Source organism: Anabrus simplex, chromosome 3 (genome assembly GCF_040414725.1).
Source record: "Anabrus simplex isolate iqAnaSimp1 chromosome 3, ASM4041472v1, whole genome shotgun sequence".
Classification (NCBI taxonomy): domain Eukaryota; kingdom Metazoa; phylum Arthropoda; class Insecta; order Orthoptera; family Tettigoniidae; genus Anabrus; species Anabrus simplex.
In genome coordinates this window covers 230,011,645-230,034,291 of record NC_090267.1, presented here as the reverse complement: position 1 = coordinate 230,034,291, position 22,647 = coordinate 230,011,645, and the positions used below count along the sequence as shown (strand labels likewise).

General features: G+C 39.7%; 1 protein-coding gene across 1 annotated transcript in view; it reads right to left on the bottom strand.

Moving 5' to 3' along the window:
* Nucleotides 1-286: 286 nt before the first annotated feature.
* Nucleotides 287-22,647, bottom strand: part of LOC136867176 (uncharacterized) — a 247,008-nt gene continuing 224,647 nt past the window's right edge. Inside the window, exon 7 of the mRNA XM_067144299.2 lies at nucleotides 287-1,062. The gene's annotated coding sequence lies outside the window, so the exon portion shown is untranslated. The remainder of the gene's footprint in view (nucleotides 1,063-22,647) is intronic.

Sequence of the window (22,647 nt, the reverse complement as noted above, 5' to 3'; positions counted from 1 at the left end):
CCACCCGCTTATCCCTTCCTATTCGTAACCACACACCCCTCCTCATCCCCTTTCCTTCCTCGAATCCATCGCCATAACCGTTTACTTCCAATCCCAAATCCATCACCTCACTATCATATACCATCGGTCACACATTCCCTTCCCTGCAGAAAATCATATCCTTTGCAGAATCTTCCACCCTTATGATAGGTCATCTGCATGGTTGTATTCAGATTATGGTGACAGAAAATAAATTATTATTTAACTGAAGGAGATTAGTGGGAATAGAAAACTACAGAGAAACACCAAATTGATTAATATACTTTTATATATTTCATTCAGAATATACAAAAATATATACATCAGAGCACTAATACAGTAACTGTGATCAAACTATCCTTTGTGGATTTTTAAAGCTTTTAATACAAATATTTCTTCTTCTTTTAAACTGTATGTTCTGATTCCATAATAATATCTCTTATAAATCTAAATATGTTTATATAAGGTTCAATATTAAATTACAGCCACAGATCATCTCTATATAAAACATCCCCTAAATTCACTTTGAAGAGATGTGTGTGATGGACTTACTCCTCCAACTACCATAACAAAAGTTCTGTAACTCTCTTAATTCTCCAATCATCATATAAAAACACAAAGAAATTAACTGACCTTCAGTCACCTCAAAATCTGTCTTGAAAATAATGTGCCACATTGCACTAGTTTACCCTAAATATGAAAACATATTCTGGTTTGATAAGCAGCATACTCAAACTTCCATTTACAAAGGGATAAAATTGTAACAAACTCTATTTTTTTTAAATTTATCCATATGTTTTTTTAAAAGTATTTCCCTATATAAGATTATAAATTAAAAGTTTAGCAAATGACACATACGAATTAAGTCAACATTATTTGAAATTAATCGCTTTGGACTATAAATAAAATTAAATCTATAAAAGACAATTCACTTGTATGTTACAGATATTAGGAGATCCAGGGGGTTGTAATCTTGGCAATAGAGCATGTAGATGTCAGCATCACAAGAATTGCTCTAGCTGAACGAAAACATCAGCGATCAATCTGTAAAAAACAATAAAATACAGTAGAACCTCATTATAGTGATAGTGGATAAAATGATCAAATATGCTCAAGTAATGAGTACTTGCAATATCCAAAAACGCTGGTACTTCAACATCTATAATTGTTTTATAGATTATGAGGTACCCCATCAAACACAAACACAAAAATTTCAGTGCTTTTATAAATGTACTACACACAAAAATCACTACAGTTCAAAAATATTATGAACAACAACAAAGCACAACATACACAAATCCTCTTAATGTTAGAGCTATAGTAAATTCTTTTTGTAGGATTTCTGATGGCAATTTTAACAAACAAGCTGAATGCATATGCAAGTTTAGCACACCATTACACGATGATCCTCATTACCCTCTACTACCCCTATTATGACTTCAAGACAAGCACAGACCAGATAAACCAATAGACTGATGGCAGAATATCTCACCTTCTCACAAAGATGCTTTACGCAAACAAGTTACTTCTAAACGTTTAACACAAACTTTCAGGGGAAAAAAGTCTTGGATATCTAGTGAAGATTTTTTGTGTTTATCATATCAAGCTGGCATATGAGAGAGTTGACAAACATACTTCAAAAATAATGCTTCAGCATCCAAAATACTCCTTGATCAAGTGGTTGCAAAACACTAGTGGTATTTGCAGGGAAGAACACTAATTGAATATTGTGCACTTCTGGAGCTGTATGTGCAGGGCAGTGATCAATGAATAATACAACTTTCCTGTTTTAAGCACCAATTTCAGCATCAAAAGCCTTCAGCCACTGCATGAAAAGTTTCAACATTACCCATGCCTTTTTCTTGGCTTTGTAGATACATGGAAGAACACTGATACCCCTGAAACATTGTGGCAATGTAGATTTGCCAATAATAAACAGCTTTATTTTATTTGAGCCATCCATACTGGTGCATAAGAGAAAGTTAACTGCTCTTTCCTCTCTTCCAAGGGTCTTCTTTTAAAGTGTTTTAGCCATCAGAAGACTGTAATATGTATGTCCTGTGGTGCATACTGTTGTAAAATAGCATTAAACACACGGGTCTAATCTTTGATGACCTTCGGATTCTCCCGATATTGAAGCCTGAAGTGTTGCAGCTAACCTTTCGAGCACTTGAAATTTTCCACATTCAATTTAAGGGCAAAATAACCTTCGCTTTTATCATGGGCCCACTGATAGGAACCCAGGCCGCTCTCCCTTGACAAAACAACTCAAAAAAGAGCAGTCTCCAGATTTTGATTGTTAGCATTACGCAGACGTTTTCGTTGCAGTGGTCTGCCAGCACAGAAAACAGCAGATTAATAATTTCTTTGTTTTTAAAAACTATAAATAAAATTTGCGGAGTAATTCTATATCACCTCCCTATATCACTCTGAAACTTCACCGGCTTCACACAACCTTATGATTTCTAGTATGTTCAGATCGAAACACTTTCTTTTAGATGACAATCTTACAACATCCTGAATGCAACTACACATGGCTTAATCAACAATACAAATAACTCTGGAGTTGGACGCTCGCTACCGCAAGGAAACAAAGAATGTCAAACAATTAAGCCAAAACACTGTTAGTCATAATATCGCCAGTCAAACAAAAACCAACAAGATGATATGTCGCATTCACTATGGCACAGAAAGCAATGCAAGTTTCTCAACCATGAAAACCGAAAACCGCATTCATTTTAGCGAGTGTGGAGTACATTACAGCACAATTACTTGTTTCAAGTGGTTACAATTGAACTCTCCCAACCTAACTGCATCTGTGAAAAATGAGTGATAGCATGAACAGGAAACTTGAAATGAACATTATCAAGGACATGGGAAAGAGAAACAATGAATAAGCCATTCCAATTAAACACTTTTAATGAGTTGCCATTTCATACAATGGTTCCTGTTGTCTTTTTTGTTTTGTTTTTGTGAACATAGCATCCTTTTCTTACACTACACAGTGTGCTTGAAATGGTGTTCATCTGTGTCTGGGACAGTATGAAAGCGTAGAACAACTTGCTGTTCAGCTGAGCGAAGCATCTCCATGGGTATACCTGATACCTGTCTTGATAGGCTTGTCTTCAGGCCAGCACATGTGAGAACGTTCCCCTGATAAATAGTCTTTCAGGTATGGTGAACCACGGAAATCTTGTAACTCATATTTGGACATTATTCCTACTAAGTTTGGTAAGTGTACTATGAATAGTTTCCTGTTCATAGTGGGTTAAGTAGAAAAATTTAATTGTAACCATCCAATATTTAGTGTTATCAATGCATTTGCTGTCTTTATAGCTTTGGTCTCACAAAATCCTGTATTATTGTTTTTTTATGATCGGCTTTATGTTGCACCGCCAACAGATAGGTCTTATGGCGACGATAGGAAAGGGCTAGGCGTGGGAAAGAAGCTGCCATGGCCTTAATTAAGGTACAGCCCTAGCATCTACCTGGTGTGAAAATGGGAAACCATGGAAAACCATCTTCAGGGCTGCCGATAGTGGGGTTTGAACTCAATATCTCCCAAATGCGAACTCTCAGCTGCGCGCCCCTAACCACACAGCGAGCTAACTCTGTGTGTACTTGTTTCATTACGGTTATACTATTTAGACATTGTATATACATTACTTCGTTAACCAAACTCAGTAAGTAAATTATAACTAAGAAAAATGAATTGGACACGGACACACCCACACACCCACCCACCCACCCCCACCCCCACACACACACACACACACACACACACACACACACACACACACACACACACACACACACACACACACACACACACACACACACACACACACACACACACACACACACACACACACACACACACACACACACACACACACACACACACACACACACACACACACACACACAGTACTTTTACCACTTGAAGATGAAATTCTGTCATTCTGCAGTATTTCCTTATGAAAATGTTTTGGCAAGAGAGGTTATTTCTTCCTGTTTCTAGGGTAGGAGAACTTATTTACACTCTACCTTCTCAAGTTCATCAAAGATATAAACTACACACGATTATATACAGTTATTAAGAGGATTTTATGTTTTTACTAAGAACTCTCTCCTTGAATGCACCATAGACTACAAATGATAAAAGCAATTTGTGGTTTGCATCCTGCTAGAAAGAAAGCAGAATTATGTTCCATCTATTTACTCCTCAAAACAAGGAAAAGTAATTACTCTAATTGTGATATACATAATGCAACTTTATAAATGGCACCTGGTTTCTCTGTAATCTCAAATCCATGATATATCTAAGAAAAAAAGAACCAAAGCTTGATTAAGAATAAAATACAATCATCATCAACATCATCATGATGCACATTAATTTGAATAAATTCACAAATTTGGCCCTTACTTTAGGATATCTTGTGTCATAGTGACTGAACTAGAGAGCTGAGAAGAATAATGGAGTGGCCCCTCATCACTGCTAGCCTGTGGAGAAAGTAGGCACACTTTGCAGGGTGGAGAAGCCCTTGAGGCTATGCAGACTCGGCACCAACATGCGCTACAGAATGAGTGAGACTGCGGTCAAAACTAACTTTTTGTTTCTTTTGCAAGCACAAGGCACCGAATTATAACATACTCCACTGTACACAAAATAATAACGTATAAAACTACAAATTTTATCAAACTATAGCCTCTCGTAGACCACAAAATGGACAAGAACTAGCACTGCAATCACCTTCCAAATGTGAGCATTACTGTCCTTTGAACTGCGTAACTTTAGTGATATATTGCCTAATTTTTTATTGCCTGGATCTTTTAATTTTACCCCTGAAAAGGTGTCTTAGTCAAATGTTGAAGTACAGTTGATATATTAGCCTAATCAGATAATGTATGTCTCATTGAAGCCCTCATTTTCCTAATTATCAATTTCTCTTCTTTCTTTTGATACTGTGCATGTTCAAAGTTTCCTGCGTTTTCCCCATCTGGGGATTGAACACCCTGAATAAACGAAAGAGAATATCATCAGTTATAAGGCGAATACTTTTTTCTTTGCATCACAATGACACAGATAGGTCTTATGGCAACAATGGGATAGCAAAGGGCTAGGAGTGGGAAGGAAACGGCCGTGGGCTCAATTAAGGTACATTCCCAGCATTTGACTGGTGTGAAAATGGATAACTACGGAAAAATATCTTCAGGGCTGCTGACAGGGGGGTGGGGGGGATATTGAACTATGACAGGAGTATATGTGTTCAAAGCTCTTCCTGTAATAAAATAGGAAATGTTACCTTTTGCACCTGAACAGTATTAATGGCATTTGCCCTCTAATTCAACATTACTTGGCTTGAGAGAATCAACAGATTGGAGTTACTGGTGTAACACTGTTCCTTCCTTTTCTGCAAATCATTATTATTTTGAATGTCGTCCAAACGGAACAATAAAGCATATCAGGCACTATTATAATGTAAGTCCTCGGGTGATAATTACTTTAGGAGCTGATGGCTATAAGTGGCTGTGATAGGCAGGGAATACGTTTGGGATAGCATTCTCTCTCAGTCGACCCAGATAAGTATGTATCGTTCACTTGGTCAGGGCTGAAATGCTTCGTACAAATAACACCAGTAACACCAGATGTCCAGTTCTTCCTCTTAACTGCCTTCGTCTACAGGGCGCGATGGTCTGGATTCTTAAAGAACCTACACCAATCCATATTTTAAAACAATGATGTTCTCTTCATGAAAATATAAACATGCAACTCTACATTTAATATGTACTAGCCTACGAGAATAAAAATGTACCGACCAAAAGCAATGCTGGTTTTTCTCTCCCTGTCACTCCTATTGTTGCACCCTCCTATTGTTGCACCCAAACACACAACAAAGACCCATAATAGAAAAACTTATTAATAGCAACTAGCATGCACCACATCCCAGCAAGCCATGGTGCTGAACAGAATGGCTGCCAGTTTCAAGGAGTGGCCCCGTTTGACCTGGCTAAGGGCTAGCCCATTATTCTTCTCAGCTCCCTGGACTGAACACAGTTTTAAGTTAAAACTTTATTGCTATGAATCCTTTGTAACAAGCAATATAAAATACTATATTTTCAGTTGCCAGGAACCTGCCTCTTATTCAGAGGTTGTGGGTACGATTCCTGGCCAGGTCAAGGATATTTTTACCTGGAAGTGAGGGCTGGTTTGGGATCCATTCAGTCTACACGAGAAAAACTGAATAGCTATCTGACAGTGAGACAGTGGCCCCAATTTATAAAACCAAAAATAATGGCTGAGAGCATTCATCGCACTGACTACATGTCACCTTGTAATCTGCAAGTCTTTGGGCTAAGAAGTGCGGTTGATAGGCCAAGGTCCATCAGAGGTGTAGCACCAAGATTTCTCTTCAAAATTTGGAAGTATTACATTCATTTTCTCCATGTCCAGCTCTGTATCCTGCATCAGTTCGCTTGCCAAGTACTTGAAGCTCTCTTTAATTTCAAGGTTTTGTCCCCTTATTTTTATAATTCCCTTCCCTTCTCTTAATATCATGTAGGTTTATGATTAATCTTTAATGGGTTTATAAATCACATTTCATTTTGCTTCATTATCCAGAGAATCAGTGCTTCAGTCACGACTAACTTTACGTGATGTACTCTCGAGTGTCATGGGGGTAAAACCTATATACAGTAAGACATGTTCAAAGCTAAACTTGAATAAAGAGGAAACGTGTGCACTAGGGAATATTTTCTGGGTCCGGGCGAAGCTTACAGTGTTATGTTCTTATTTTTGTATAATGTGGAATCTCCTTAACACGGAAACGAATAATGAAAATATTTTTTAAAATCTACTTGTACAATGTTGTTGTAGTAGTAGTTAAACAGGGGTAGCCTTGCCAAGAAGAACAGGATTCTTGCTCAGGCGATTACAGAGTTAACAACTCAAAATCAAACAGGGGAAATGCAGGAGTTGATTTAATAATGAATAAGAAAACAGGGCAGCGGGTAAGCTGTTACGGCCAGCATAGTGAAAGAATTATTGTCGTCATGATAAACACCAAGCCAATGCCCACTTCAATAGTGCAGATCTATATGCCTACTAGCTCAGCGGATGATGATGATGATATTGAAATAACATATGAAGAGATAGAAGATTCAATTCAATATGTAAAAGGTGATGAGAATCTAATAGTGATGGGGCTGGAATGCAGTGGTAGGCCAAGGAAGAGAAGGTAACATAGTAGGAGAATTTGGATTGGGACAAAGGAATGAAAGAGGAAGCCGACTGGTTGAATTCTGCACCAATTGTAATTTAGTCCTCACTAACACTTGGTTCAAACACCACAAACGATGGCTGTATACATGGACGAGACCTGGAGACGCTGGAAGGTATCACATAGACTTCGTTATGATTAGGCAGAGATTCAGAAACCAGGCATTGGATTGGAAGACTTTCCCAGGAGCAGATGTGGACTCTGACCACAACCTGTTGGTCATGAAATGGCATCTGAAATTGAAGAAATTGAAGAAAGGAAGGAATGCAAGGAAATGAGATCTAGACAAGTTGAAAGAAAAGGATGTGAGGGATTGTTTCAAGTAACATGTAACACAAGGACTAAACACAATAGAGGAAGAATTGACAGTCATAAAGAATGAGATCAGTAAGGCTGCTGAAGAAAAGTTAGGAAGAAAGGAAAGATCAACTAAGAAACAGTGGATAATTCAAGAGATACTAGACCTGATGGACGAACGACGAAAGTACACTAATGAAAAAATGCTATTTGCTTTACGTCGCACCAACACAGATAGGTCTTATGGCGACGATGGGACAGGAAAGGGCTAGGACTGGGAAGGAAGCAGCCATGGCCTTAATTAAGGTACAGCCCCAACATTTGCCTGGTGTGAAAATGGGAAACCACGGAAAACCATCTTCAGGGCTGCCGACAGTGGGGATCGAACCTACTGTCCTCCGAATACTGGATACTGGCCGCACTTAAGCAACTGCAGCTATCGAGCTCAGTATGAAAAAATGAGGGGGGCAGAAAAGAATACAGGTGAATAAAGAATGAAGTAGATAGAAAGTGCAGGACAGCTAAGGAAGAATGGCTGAAAGATAAGTGCAAGGACGTTGAAGGTTGTATGGTCGTAGGAAAGGTAGATGCTGCATACAGGAAAATCAAGGAAACCTTCGGAGAAAGGAAAGCTAGGTGGAAGAATATTAAGAATCAGATGGAAAACCACTTCTAGGGGAAGAAGACAAGTCAGAAAGATGGCAGGAATATACTGAACAATTGTATGAAGGTCAATAAGATAATGATAGGGTTCTGGAGCAAGAAGATGCTGTTGATGCTGATGACATGGGAGACCCAATTTTGAGGTCAGAATTTGACAGAGCTTTGAGAAACCTAAGTAGGAACAAGGCACCGGGAACTGATGACATACCCTCAAAATTACTGACTGCCTTAGGAGAAACCAGCATGAAGGGGTTATTTCTGTTTAGTGTTATGTATGATACAGGAGAAGTGCCATCCGATTTTCCGCAGAATGTTGTTATACCTATTCCCAAGAAAGCCGGTACCGACAAGTGTGAAAACTACCGCACCATTAGTTTAGTATCTCACACATGCAAAATTTTAACAGGTATTATTTAAAAAGAATGTAAACACAAGTTGAAACTGAGTTGGGAGGAGATCAATTTGGCTTCAGCAGAAATGTAACATGTGAAGCAATTCTGACTTCACGTCTGATCTTAAGAGGACCAAATTAAGAAAGACAGGCCCACGTACATGGCTTTCATAGATCTAGAAAAGGCATTTGATAATAGTGATTGGACCCAGCTGTTTGAGATACTGAAGGTGATCGGTCTCATATCGAGAAGGGAGAATTATCTACAACCTATACAAAAACCAGTCAGTAGTGACAAGAATCAAGGGCTTTGAAAAAGAGGCAGCAATCCAGAAAGGAGAGAGGCAAGGCTGCAGTTTGTCCCCTCTCCTTTTCAATGTTTACATAGAACAGGCGATAAAGGAAATCAAAGAGGAATTGGAAAGGGAATCAAAGGCCAAGTAGAGGAAATCAAAACCCTGAGATTTGCCGATGATATTGTTATTTTATCTGACTCTGCAAAAGATCTGGAGAAACTGCTGAATGGTATGGAGAGAGTCTTGGAGAAGGAATGCAAGTTGAAAATAAATAAGTCAAAAACAAAAGTAATGGAGTGTGGTCAAACAAGGTCAGGTGATGCAGGAAATATTAGAATAGGAAATGAAGTCTTAAAGGAAGTAGGTATGTCCTTTCTATTTATTCATTAACATAATAGGCGTTCAGCCCCAAATACATGTTCACAATAAAATAATCCAACCTAAGCCACCACACTCCACCATATAAACAAACACAAACAGAACAAACACCACATAATAACCTACCGTCCGGCCGAGTCATCACCCCTGGTGAGAAGAAGGCCGCCAACCCAAGGATGACTCGACCGGCCCTTCCCGTGGAGACCTCCTGAAGGCCCCAAGATCCAACCAGATTACAATGCTTTCCCTCTCACCATTCCACTCCTAATCGTAAGCCACCACGTTCACAACAATAAATAAAATAATCAAATCTCAATAATAATAATAATAATAATAATAATAATAATAATAATAATAATAATGGACAACTCCTATCACAAAAAAGGGTAAGGAAAGAAATTACCGTATCCCCTGGGCATGCCATGAGGTTCGTTGGATACTCCGGAAACGTACAACCCCCAAAATAGAGTCACCACAGCAGTCATCCTCAGAACCTCGTGCCATGCCCCTCATTCCGTTGATTTAAAACCCCAGAATCAAGAGAGACATAATGATAATGATAATAATATATATATATATATATATATTCGTTTACGGCCATTAGAGACCACGTTAGATAACAATTACATGTTTCTGGAAGCCTTCCTCACAGCCCAGAACTTCAGCATCCTCTCTCTGGCAGCCTGTCTTCTTTCGTCCGTCCACCCACGGTTAAGTTTTGGTTCGTCATGGAATCCCTGAAATCTGTCGATCACTGACCTAAACTTTGTTCGGTTTGAGATGTCTTCCGAATTTAGTCCCACCTGTCTGAGATCCTTTCTCACCTCCCTGAACCATTTGTCCGACACTTTAGGTCTGCTGTCTAGTATTGTGAAAATCCTTTTCGTTAGTCTCTTCTCATCCATTCTAAATAAATGCCCATAGAATTTAAGTCTCCGTTTTCTCATGCACTCAGTTAGCCTTTCATTGTCTCGGTAAAGTTCTTCCCTTCCTCGCAGCCTATACTGTCCATCCACAATCTTTGGACCCATTATTTTGCGAAGGATCTTTCTTTCAAATTTCTCAGCTTCTCTCAGTCCCGCTTTTCCTGTCATTTGGAGGCACTCACTAGCATACAGACATTCCGTTTTAATCACTGTATTGTAGTGCCTTAGTTTAGCTCGTCTGGAGATGGTTTTCTTCTTGTATATAGGATATGTCCTACGAAAAGCCGCAGCCATTTTCTCCCGTCTGGTGTTGTTTGCTTCTCTTTCATTTGTTTTCAATTGCACTATTTCACCCAAATACTTAAAGCTATCAACTCTTTCTATTTTACCGTGTTCTGTCTTCAGGTACCGAGGGGCTGTTTTGATGTTTGTTATATATTTAGTTTTTTCGAAAGAAATCTGTAGTCCTGCTTTTTCTGCTTGTAGTTTTAGTACATTCAGCTGTTCTATTGCTGTGTCAGTATTCCTAGATAGCAGCGCAACGTCATCAGCAAAGGCAAGGCAATTAATCATGACACCACTTTTTGACCCTCCAATGTATACTTGGTTAAGTAATCCTTTTCTGTCCAGTTCTTTTTCCCACTCCCGGATAATCTTCTCCAACACACAGTTGAAAAGAATTGGTGACAATCCATCACCCTGCCTGACTCCTGTTTTAATTTCGAACTGCTTGGAGTTCTCTCCCATGAACTTAACTTTCGAATGTGTCCCAGTTAAAGTCTGCTTAATAATTGCTGTTGTTTTGGCGTCAATTCCAAATTCCACTAATATATTGAATAGCACTTCCCTGTCGACTGAATCATAAATGATAATAATAATAATAATAATAATAATAATAATAATAATAATAATAATAATAATAATAATAATAATAATATATGATAGCATTATTCCTAGCAGTCATTAGCTGTAGCAGTCACTTACTCAATGTTCAAACATGCTCATCAAGTGTCCTTATTGCGCACTGCACTTGCATCACATTATTGTTCCTGACCTACACCTAATCAATACTCCAAACAACACCACTCAGCATTTCAGCACTAGCACACCTAATCAATACTCCAAACAACAACACTCAGCATTTCAGCACTTGCATTCCAACCAACTCTAACACAAACAGAAAGACCTTGCCTTCATGCAATCCCAAATCATTACCCAACTCCACATACTTAACTAAGTACTCGACACAGTTTCCATTTCAGATACACCACCAAATCAAAATTTGCAAACTCTAAAATTTGCAAAATAACACCACTTCTCACCACATTTCAACAATAGTCCTCAATAACTTCAACCATTTTATACCACCACTTCTCCAACACCTCATTTCAGCAATATGACACATCATAACTTAATCATAACACATAATCATAAATACCAAACCCTCAATAACTCTACATATCACTTCTCCATCACCACATTTCAACCATCTTATACCACCACTTCTCCAATACCACATTTCAGCAATAGCCCTCAATAACTTATCCATCTCCGCCCTTTCCAAGACCACATTTATACCACCTCTACTTCTTCGACAATAACACTCACCTTCTGCCATCCACCATGTTATATCACCACTTCTCCAATACCACATTTCAACAATATAACACCTCCTAACTTAATCATAACACATAATCATAAATACCAAGCCCTCAATAACTTCCAACACCACATTTCAGCAATATAACACCAACTCCATCTCATATAACACATCATAACTTGCATACCACTTCTCCATCACCACATTTCAGCCTCCACCAATAAATACCATCATAACTTCCAACTCCAGAAACATCACCTCCATCTCTTAATTACTTACTTACTCACTTTATTATTGTTTTTGCTTCTTGTTACAATACCCTCATTACTTTTCGTAGCTCCCCACATGACCGTTAAGTCTCTATTTCTCCCTCTGCTCCAACTCTGTTCGTTTCCCAGCCTTCTGCCCATGCCTCTATCCCAACTCAGATTGAGACACCCCCTGGTTGCCTCTGACGTCACCTTTTTACCCTGCGCTTCTCTTACTTCGCTGCTTTCACTCCCCTGCCTTTCTTCTTCACTGCTTATGGTTACCTTTTCACTTGGCACCTCTCCCTGGGCTTCTTCACTGTTTATGATCACATTTTCACTTGGCACCTCTCCCTGACCCTCTTCACACTGCACACTATTACTGATATCTCGCCTCACTTCCCCACCTTTCATTGCACTACTCACTTTTTCTTCGTCTTCTTTTATCCTCCTGTCTAAGTCAATCAATCTATTTACAGACCAGATTCTCTTCCAATTTCTGCCTGCTATACCACTAGTTCTTGCCCTTTAATAGCCACTCTCAACCCTTGATTTATTGCATGAATCTTGTGTTTTCCGAGTATTTTCTCGTTCCTAATTGCCTCCCATCCCACGTCTCTCTTGATTAAAGGAAGTAGGTGAATATTGTTACTTGGGTAGTAAAATAACTAATGATGGTGGGTAAGGTAAGGGTGTATTATGCGCAAAGGCAGGTCCGAACCTCCTCAGAGGTGTGCCTGAGCCGGAGTTTACGTGCAGTAGGGTGGCCAGTTGCTTTCCTCTCCTCCATTCCCTTATCCCCACCAACAGTGCGTGGCAACCCATCCAAATCTTGACCATGCCCAATGTTGCTTCACTTCGGAGATCTCATGGGATCCGGTGTTTCAACACAGCTACGGCCATTGGCAAAATGATGGTAAGGATGACATAAAATGCAGATTAGCACAAGCATGGAGGGCCTTTCTTAAGAAAAGAAATTTTTTCACCTTGTTGATAAAGGAATTCGAAAAATGTTTTTGATGACTTTCATCTGGAGCGTGGCATTGTATGGAAGTGAAACATGGATGATAACTATGTCAGAAAGAAAGAGAATAGAAGCTTTTGAAATGTGGTGTTACAGAAGAATGCTGAAGATGAGATGGGTAGATAGAATCATGAATGAAGAGATACTGAATCGAATTCGTGAGAGGAGATCGATTTGGTTAAATTTGACCAGAAGAAGAGATAGAATGATAGGGCACATCTTAAGACAACCAGGACTTGTACAATTGGTTTTTGAGGGAAGTGTAGGTGGTAAGAACAGTAGGGGTAGACGAAGATACGAATATGACAGGCAGATTAGAGCAAATGTAGGATGCAGTAGTTATGTAGAAATGAGAAGGTTAGCACAGGAATGGGTGGCATGGAGAAGTGTATCAAACCGGTCCATGGACTGATGACTCAAACAACAACAATCTGATATGCTATAAATAAGACATATTTTATTTTAAATTTTAATTGTATTGGTAGCATGCAAGTGATATAAAATATTAAAAAGCAGTTGTGTTAATATTTTGAATATATATCAATATTTATGATATAATGTTACAAAAGTTTGAAACTACGAAGTTGAAGTTACAGTCACATGTCTTTGCTCCAGGACTTCAGACATGTCAGTCTGTTGACATATTCAGAACTAACGTTCTCCTAGTAACAATATTCCCAGCATCACTGACCACACGCTCACAAGTAACTAAAGTAGCTGGAATGCAAAGCATTGGATTTTGTCTCTTCTAGCATAGAGATGATATCACTAGCATAGAGATGATATCAGCTAACATTCCTTTTGAAAAGGGAGATCACCCAGCTTTCAAGGAATAGGTGAAAAAGAATGTTGTAGGAAGTGGACACCTTCCAGAAAGTTATATTCTTCATAGGGAATATTTGCCTCTCTTCGTAAAATCGAGGAAGGAAGAGGTTGTTATAGCCGTACAGAATAAACAAGTGGCTGTCGTATGATGAAACAACCGACAAGATGGGCAGGGCAATTTTTATTGTTCTGCTGTCTACAGTGGAGCCTTCCAAATCACAGGACTAGTATGTGGTGGCAGTCATTTCGCTGCAGGCAGTGAAGACGGACGTGTGCTCGAACAGAGGCACTGCGGGACACAAAAGTGAACTTTGACCAAGCTGTGTAACCTTAGTAACTGACTTGGCCAAATACATGACTCGTGTTTTGCAGAATTGTCACTCCTCTTGCCAGACGACTCTCTTCACATTCTATGCTGGGCACATAAGGTCAATCTGATTGGTGTTGTGGTGAAAGAATGTCTGTTACCCCTGAACAAATTAGTAGTTTCCATTATGCAAACATTTCTCCATGCCAGAAAGAAACGGCCCGCCTTTCGACAGTTCTTGCAGGAGAAAGAATTGGAGGGCTGGGATGTTTCCAATTCCTATTGCTTCAAGGAGGAATTCCTGGCTGGAAGCAGTTGAGTAGTTGGCAGATAACTGGGCTATTCTTTTGAAGTTTTTCCAATCCAATGATGGAAAAGAATCACTCACCACTGCATCTTCACATCTGCAGAATATAATGGAATCGGAGTACAAGTGTGCAAACCCTTTTCATTAAATCTGAAGCATCAGTGATGAAACCTTTATTGCTCAGACGGGAGACAAATTCCGAACCAATTGCTTCAGGAGTGTATCTCAAACTTCAGAATTCGAAGAAGCGTTTACAAGTGGTTGCTGTAGGAATTTTCAGCAACAGGGTCTAGAAAGAGCTGAATGCCCTGAAAGGTAATCTTAGGGGCAGAGTGATGGAGGAAATAAAGAAGACGACAGGCCATATGCATACAAAGTTGGACAACCTGATGTTGGGGAAGCCGGCCCATACATTTTTGGAGCCAGTGTATGGGTTCTTCTACAGGCAGAATGTGCTGTCACAGTCTGCAGCAGGAGACAAATTGAAGGCCCTATTCACCAAAATACCATCACTGAAGTGTATTTCCATTGATGGAGTGCTCGCGTAAAGGGATCTTCAGGATAGTGTGAACAAAAACACAAAAATATTGGTGGAAGACGCTCTTCAGGCAATGCGTAAGGATCATCAACCCTTTGTTGCTGGTGCATTAAGGGCACTGTGGGTTCGAGTGTCACACGTAAATTGTAAAAGATTCTTTCCAAACTTTTCTTGTGTGTTGACCGATTTCAGAGCTAATCTCACAATGACAAATTCAGAATTGCTGTCATCCTACAATTATGAATGTAAAGCATGAAGGTAGCAGGGATGTAAAGTTTGTAAATATCTTTTTGACTTTAATGTTGCAATTTCTGTCTTTAACACTAGAACAGCCGCAGCGGTCAATTTGACCGATAGGGAACTTTAATACTTTACCATGTCCATGATTTTTATTCCTATGACCGGAGGTTTACGAAATGCTCATGTGGTGAGCTGTTCTTCTCGTTAACATTTTATTTAGAATGAAAACCTTAAGCAGTGGCGTAAAAATCATCGACCTACCTAGAACGGCTGGAGCGGTCAAACTGACCGGGAACATTTTATAGATCGATGGATTCATGTTTGAGCTACGATTATAGAATAATACAGATTTATACACAATAATGGAGCACTGCACTTTGTTAGAACTGTACAAATAAATAAGTCCATTACGACAATGGTCTTGATCCTGCTCAAGATAAACACATCAACCCATTCTTTTCGTGCACTGGTGGTTGTGTACTGGGAGTAGTATGTCTCGCCGTTCACGTGGGCTCAGTGAGCAGGAGATATTCCGTAGACTGCAAAATATTGCACAAAATGAGTCTGGTCCTGAAGAATCCGATGATTCAGCAGACAGTTCACAGTGATTCCGAGAGTGAAAGTGCAGATAGTGATGATGTCATGAAGTGTGATAATGAAATTTATGCACCCCAAAATACAGGAAAATCAGGTTAGTAAAAATCATGATGTAATATGACGTGATTTATTGTTAGTGCACTTATATGATTATTTTGTTCTAGTAGTAGGGTTTCACATACGGCTTTTGCTGTTCTGTTAGTTACAGAACCTAATATGAGGGAATTATCAAACTGCTAAAATAGTTCTTTCCCTTTCTCCAGTTGAAAGTGCACTTCAGCAGTTGTCAGCTCTTCCTGAAGCTAATAGTACACTCCCTGTGAACAATGTCAACAATCAGTTGATGGTTGGTGCTTCTTCAACATCAAAACGTACTGAGCAGAACATGTTACGTGAAGCTAGTGGTCTTGCTGCATTTGCTAAACCCAGTGTTTGTGATAATGTAGCGAGTGCTTTTCGGCTGTTGATTGACGAATCAATTCTTTGTCGTATAAAAAAATGTACTGAGGCAGAGGCTAGGAGGAGACTTCAAGAGAATATCTGGACCATTTCACTGGAAGAGTTGGATGCATTTATTGCATTACTTTACGCTCGTGGTGTATATGGTGTGAAGGGAAAATCTGTCGACTTTCTTTGGTCGAAAGACTGGGGCCCAGCTTTCTTTAGTGAGACAATGTCACGGCAGAAGTTCAAAAGTATTATGCGTTACCTACATTTCGACATGAAATCTACAAGGTCAGAGCGTCTGCAGAATGATAAGTTTGCGCTTATGTCAGAGGTCTGGAATAAGTTCATAGATAACTGTCAACTATGCTACAAGCCAGACGCAAACATGTGCATTGATAAACAACTATTTCCTACTAAAAGCAGATGTAGATTCATCCAATTCATGGCAAACAAACCTGACAAGTTTGGCATCAAATTCTGGGTCAACGTGGATGTAAATTCGAAATATATCTTGAATGTGTTTCCTTACCTCGGAAAGGACGAATTAGGACCAGTTGGCCAGACATTATCTGAGTATGTAGTTCTACGTCTTGTTGCTCCATTCATGGACAAGGGAAGAAATGTAACAACTGACAGTTTTTTTTTACATCGGTGAGTCTTGCGGAAAAACTGAAAGAGAGGAGAAGAAGTATTGTGGGCACAGTGAATAAATCGTGGCGAGAAGTTCCTGAGGCAGTGCGAAATTCGAATGCAGATTTACATAGCACCTTAGTGTTGAAGTGTTGAAGCGTGGTGACATTTCACTCACTGTGTATCAAGGGAAGAAACGAAAAAATGTTATCATTTTGAGTACGGTGCATCCAAATGTAAGTGTAGACAGCAGTCACAAAAAGAAGTTGCCTGAAACAAATAAGTATTACAATGCAAGAACAACAAACAAAAAAGTGGACGTAGTAGATCAAATGGTGTGCTTTTACACAACAAAAGCACCATCCCGACGTTGGCCGGTTCAGGCTTTCTACAATATGCTAGATTTTGCAGGGATAAATGCCCAAGTACTCTATACAGGTGTCACTGGAAAGAAAATTAGTCGAAGAACATTTTTGCTTCAGTTGGCTCAGGAACTAAGAGACTCATACGTAAGGAAGAAACCATAAAAGGCAGCAATCCATGATCCAGAAATGTCACGAGGCAACAAGGAAGAACCTACTACAATGAAAAGGCATCAGTGTCAGATAGCACGTTGTAATGGCAACAAAACAATGGATGTATGCTCATTGTGTAACAAAGCTGTGTGCGGAAAATGCACGGACAAGGTCAAGAAAGAGTTTGTGTGCATGAATTGTAATGTCAAGTAGCTAATCACAGCAAGAAAGACTTGTAGGCCTACCCTGTAGGATGAAAGGATTTAATTCATACCAATAATGTTAAGTTCTATATTGTTGTATTGTTGTATAATAACAGTAAATAAAGCATAGTGATGACATAGTTTGGAAATATTTCCTGAGAAATTGTGCTATTAAGATATGCCGTATAATCTTTCCAAACACTAATACTAAATTTCAATACAGCGGTCAAATTGACCGCCGCAGCCGTTTTAGGAGTGCCAGAGTGTCGGCCGTTCTAGTGTTAAAATACAAAATATTTGAAAATACTGCCTGCGTTTTTATTTCTGTAAGAATTTGTCTTTTCTACCCAAAAACTTTTGTTTCCTACACAAGAATTGCAATTACCTACCAAAGAATTTTCCCATGCTACTCAAGACCTTTCACTCGAGAATTCAGTACCATTTCATTCAAGAAATTTGAGTGTCCCTAACAATGAGGCACAGTTTTGAAGACACAACAGCACCTTTTCTGGATTCACTGATTTCCGTGAAAATCCTACCATGGATGTTTACAATTCCATGCTCTACATTTTCCACTGGAGAAAATCTGCTGTATAAAACACAGTAGCTAGCTAAATGATGATGATATCGTATGACCTCAATTACCAAAAAGCAAGTCTTCTGAACAGTGATTTGCATGTCAGGGAGAAAAAAAACCACTTTACTTAGAATATTACGAATGGAACAAAGCTGCTCCATGCAACAGTACTGATCACTTATACAAAATTTAACAATAATGTAATCATTACATTAATGTAGCTTAAAAGCTAAAGTCGAACGGTCAACCCTGCACAGCAATCAAGGCAAGAAAACCTACAAACATGCAAAGAGATACTGCAACAGTTGGAATGTTAAAAGCAGCCAAGAAAACACATGGATATTCCATATTCCCTCTCATATTAAACCCCCTTCCCCCCCCGCCCCACCGCTTTTATAGCTGCAAAAAGTAAGAGAGGGGGGGGGGGGGTCCTACATGCGATAGCCTCCCATTTTTTGCAGCAACTTCTTGGTATATATTGTACATGTACGTATTCTACGTTATTCTTCAACTACCTTCACTGGAAGGCAGTATTTGTAAATATAAAAAATAAACATACATACATACATACATACATTATCATTATAGACTGTTATGCCTTTCAGCGTTCAGTCTGCAAGCCTCTGAGAATTTACTAAACGTCGCCACAATCCTCGATTTGCAACTAGTGTTGTGGCCTCATTTAGTTCTATAACTCTTATCTTTAAATCGTTAGAAACCGAGTCTAACCATCGTCGTCTTGGTCTCCCTCTACTTCTCTTACCCTCCATAACAGAGTCCATTATTCTCCTAGGTAACCTATCCTCCTCCATTCGCCTCACATGACACCACCACCGAAGCCGGTTTATGCGTACGGCTTCATCCATCGAGTTCATTCCTAAATTAGCCTTTATCTCCTCATTCCGAGTACCCTCTTGCCATTGTTCCCACCTGTTTGTACCAGCAATCATTCTCGCTACTTTCATATCTGTTACTTCTAACTTATGAATAAAATATCCTGAGTCCACCCAGCTTTCGCTCCCGTAAAGCAAAGTTGGTCTGAAAACAGACCGATGTAAAGATAGTTTCGTCTGGGAGCTGACTTCCTACTTACAGAATACTGCTGATCGCAACTGCGAGCTCACTGCATTAGCTTTACTACACCTTGATTCAATCTCACTTACTATATTACCATCCTGGGAGAACACACAACCTAAATACTTGAAATTATCGACCTGTTCTAGCTTTGTATCACCAATTCTGTTGAATTTCTTACCTACTGACATCAATTTAGTCTTCGAGAGGCTAATTTTCATACCATACTCATTGCATCTATTTTCAAGTTCCAAGATATTAGATTGCAGGCTTTCGGCACAGTCTGCCATTAAGACCAAGTCGTCAGCATAGGCCAAACTGCTTACTACATTTCCACCTAACTGAGTCCCTCCCTGCCATTTTATACCTTTCAGCAGATGATCCATGTAAACTACGAACAGCAAAGGTGAAAGATTACAGCCTTGTCTAACACCTGTAAGTACCCTGAACCAAGAACTCATTCTACCATCAATTCTCACTGAAGCCCAATTGCCAACATAAATGCCTTTGATTGATTTTAATAATCTACCTTTAATTCCATAGTCCCCCAGTATGGCGAACATCTCTTCCCTCGGTACCCTGTCATATGCTTTCTCTAGATCTACGAAACATAAACACAACTTCCTATTCCTCTCGTAGCATTTTTCAATTACCTGGCGCATACTGAAAATCTGATCCTGACAGCCTCTCTGTGGTCTGAAACCACACTGGTTTTCATCCAACTTCCTCTCAACGACTGATCGAACCCTCCCTTCCAAGATGCCAGTGAATACTTTGCCTGGTATACTAATCAATGAGATACCTCGATAGTTGTTGCAATCCTTCCTGTTCCCTTGTTTATAGATAGGTGCAATTACTGCTTTTGTCCAATCTGAAGGTACCTTACCAACACTCCACGCTAATTTTACTACTCTATGAAGCCATTTCATCCCTGCCTTCCCACTATACTTCACCATTTCAGGTCTAATTTCATCTATTCCTGCTGTCTTATGACAATGGAGTTTATTTACTATCCTTTCCACTTCCTCAAGCATAATTTCACCAACATCATTTTCCTCCTCCCCATGAGCTTGGCTGTTTGCAACACCACCAGGATGATTTCCTTTTACATTGAGATGTTCAAAATATTCCCTCCACCTCTCCAGTGATTCCCTGGGATCTATTATGAGTTCACCTGAATTACTCAAAACACTGTTCATTTCCTTTTTCCCTCCCTTCCTAAGATTCTTTATTACTGTCCAGAAAGGTTTCCCTGCTGCTTGACCTAGCCTTTCCAGGTTATTACCAAAATCTTCCCATGACTTCTTTTTGGATTCAACAACTATTTGTTTCGCTCTGTTTCTTTCATCTACGTACAAATCCCTGTCTGCCTCGGGCCTTGTTTGGAGCCATTTCTGATAAGCGTTCTTTTTACGCTTACAGGCTGCTCTCACTTCATCATTCCACCAAGATGTTCGCCTTTTCCCATCTTTACACACAGTTGTTCCTAGGCATTCCCTTGCTGTTTCTACTACAGCATCCCTGTATGCCACCCATTCACTTTCTATATCCTGAACCTGCTTACTGTCAACTGTTCGAAACTTCTCACTAATCATATCCATGTACTTCTGTCTAATTCCCTCGTCCTGGAGATTTTCTACTCTTATTCGTTTGCAGACAGATTTCACTTTCTCTACCCTAGGCCTAGAGATACTTAGTTCACTACAGATCAGATAGTGGTCTGTATCATCGAAAAATCCGCGAAAAACTCGTACATTCCTAACAGATTTCCTGAATTCAAAGTCCGTTAAGATATAGTCTATTATGGATCTGGTGCCCCTAGCCTCCCATGTGTAGCGGTGAATAGCCTTATGCTTGAAGAATGTATTCGTAACAGCTAAACCCATACTAGCACTGAAGTCCAGCAAACGCTTCCCATTCCCATTAGCTTCCATATCTTCCCCACATTTACCAATCACCCTTTCGTATCCTTCAGTTCTATTCCCAACTCTCGCATTGAAATCGCCCATTAGCACTATTCTATCCTTGCTGTTGACCCTGACCACGATGTCACTCAATGCTTCATAAAACTTGTCAACTTCATCCTCATCTGCACCCTCACATGGTGAATACACGGACACAATTCTTGTCCTGATTCCTCCCACTGACAAATCTACCCACATCATTCGCTCATTTACGTGCCTAACAGAAACTATGTTGCGTGCAATGGTATTCCTGACAAAGAGCCCTACCCCAGATTCTGCCCTTCCCTTTCTAACAGCCGTCAAATACACTTTATAATCTCCTATCTCTTCCTCATTATCTCCCCTTACCCGAATATCACTTACTCCTAGCACATCCAGATGCATCCTCTTTGCTGACTCAGCCAGTTCTACCTTCTTTCTTCCATAAGCCCCATTAATATTGATAGCTCCCCATCGAATTCCATTTCGTTCGCCAAGTTGTTTCCAAGGAGTCCCTCGCCTGTCAAATGGGAGTGGGACTCCATTACTCCCATAGGTCCGAGGCTTGCTTAAAGTGTTCTGAGCTCGGTTAATTCATGAAGCAGGATGCTGCCCTACTTGCACATAGTCCAAGTGAGGATCTCTCCTCTAACGGGTTATGGACCACCGGTGAATTGTATAATCCTAGCCGCCTGAGCACAAGGAGGGCCACGACTCAGAATATGTCCGAGATGCCCACTCCCATTCCATAGCAACTGGTATCCCGACTCTCAGGACCACTTACTAGGCCACTCAGCCGTTGCCCATGGTTCACGAACTAGGACGTGACTACAGTAACCCACAAACATGAACCATATATAAAAAATAAAGAAGACAATAAATGAACAGATGAATGTTTTAGGCCTACATTACCGTAATCACAAAGATGCACACACGAGATGCTGTCAACTGTGTACACTGTTTTATTTACAAATTACATACGCATTATACACACACATTAATGAACCACCAGCTTGAACTGAATCAAAGAAGAAGCAGACTGCCACATTAGCATGTTAACCAATTACAGAACACTACCAACACAACAAAACCACAATATGAGTTCGCATAGGCCTACTTAACTCGACCAATGTCTGTCACTAACAACTCCACTCAACTACCCAAGACTGTCCTTTTATATACCTTGCCTGGCCAAGCTTCCAGAAAAGTATGACAACATGCTTTCTGATATCTTCTCAAGTCTCCAATAACCTATATACAAATGAATAGAACATTCTGTAAAACTTGAGTGACAAAGGTGTGTTGTTCTGGAATCTTACCCTG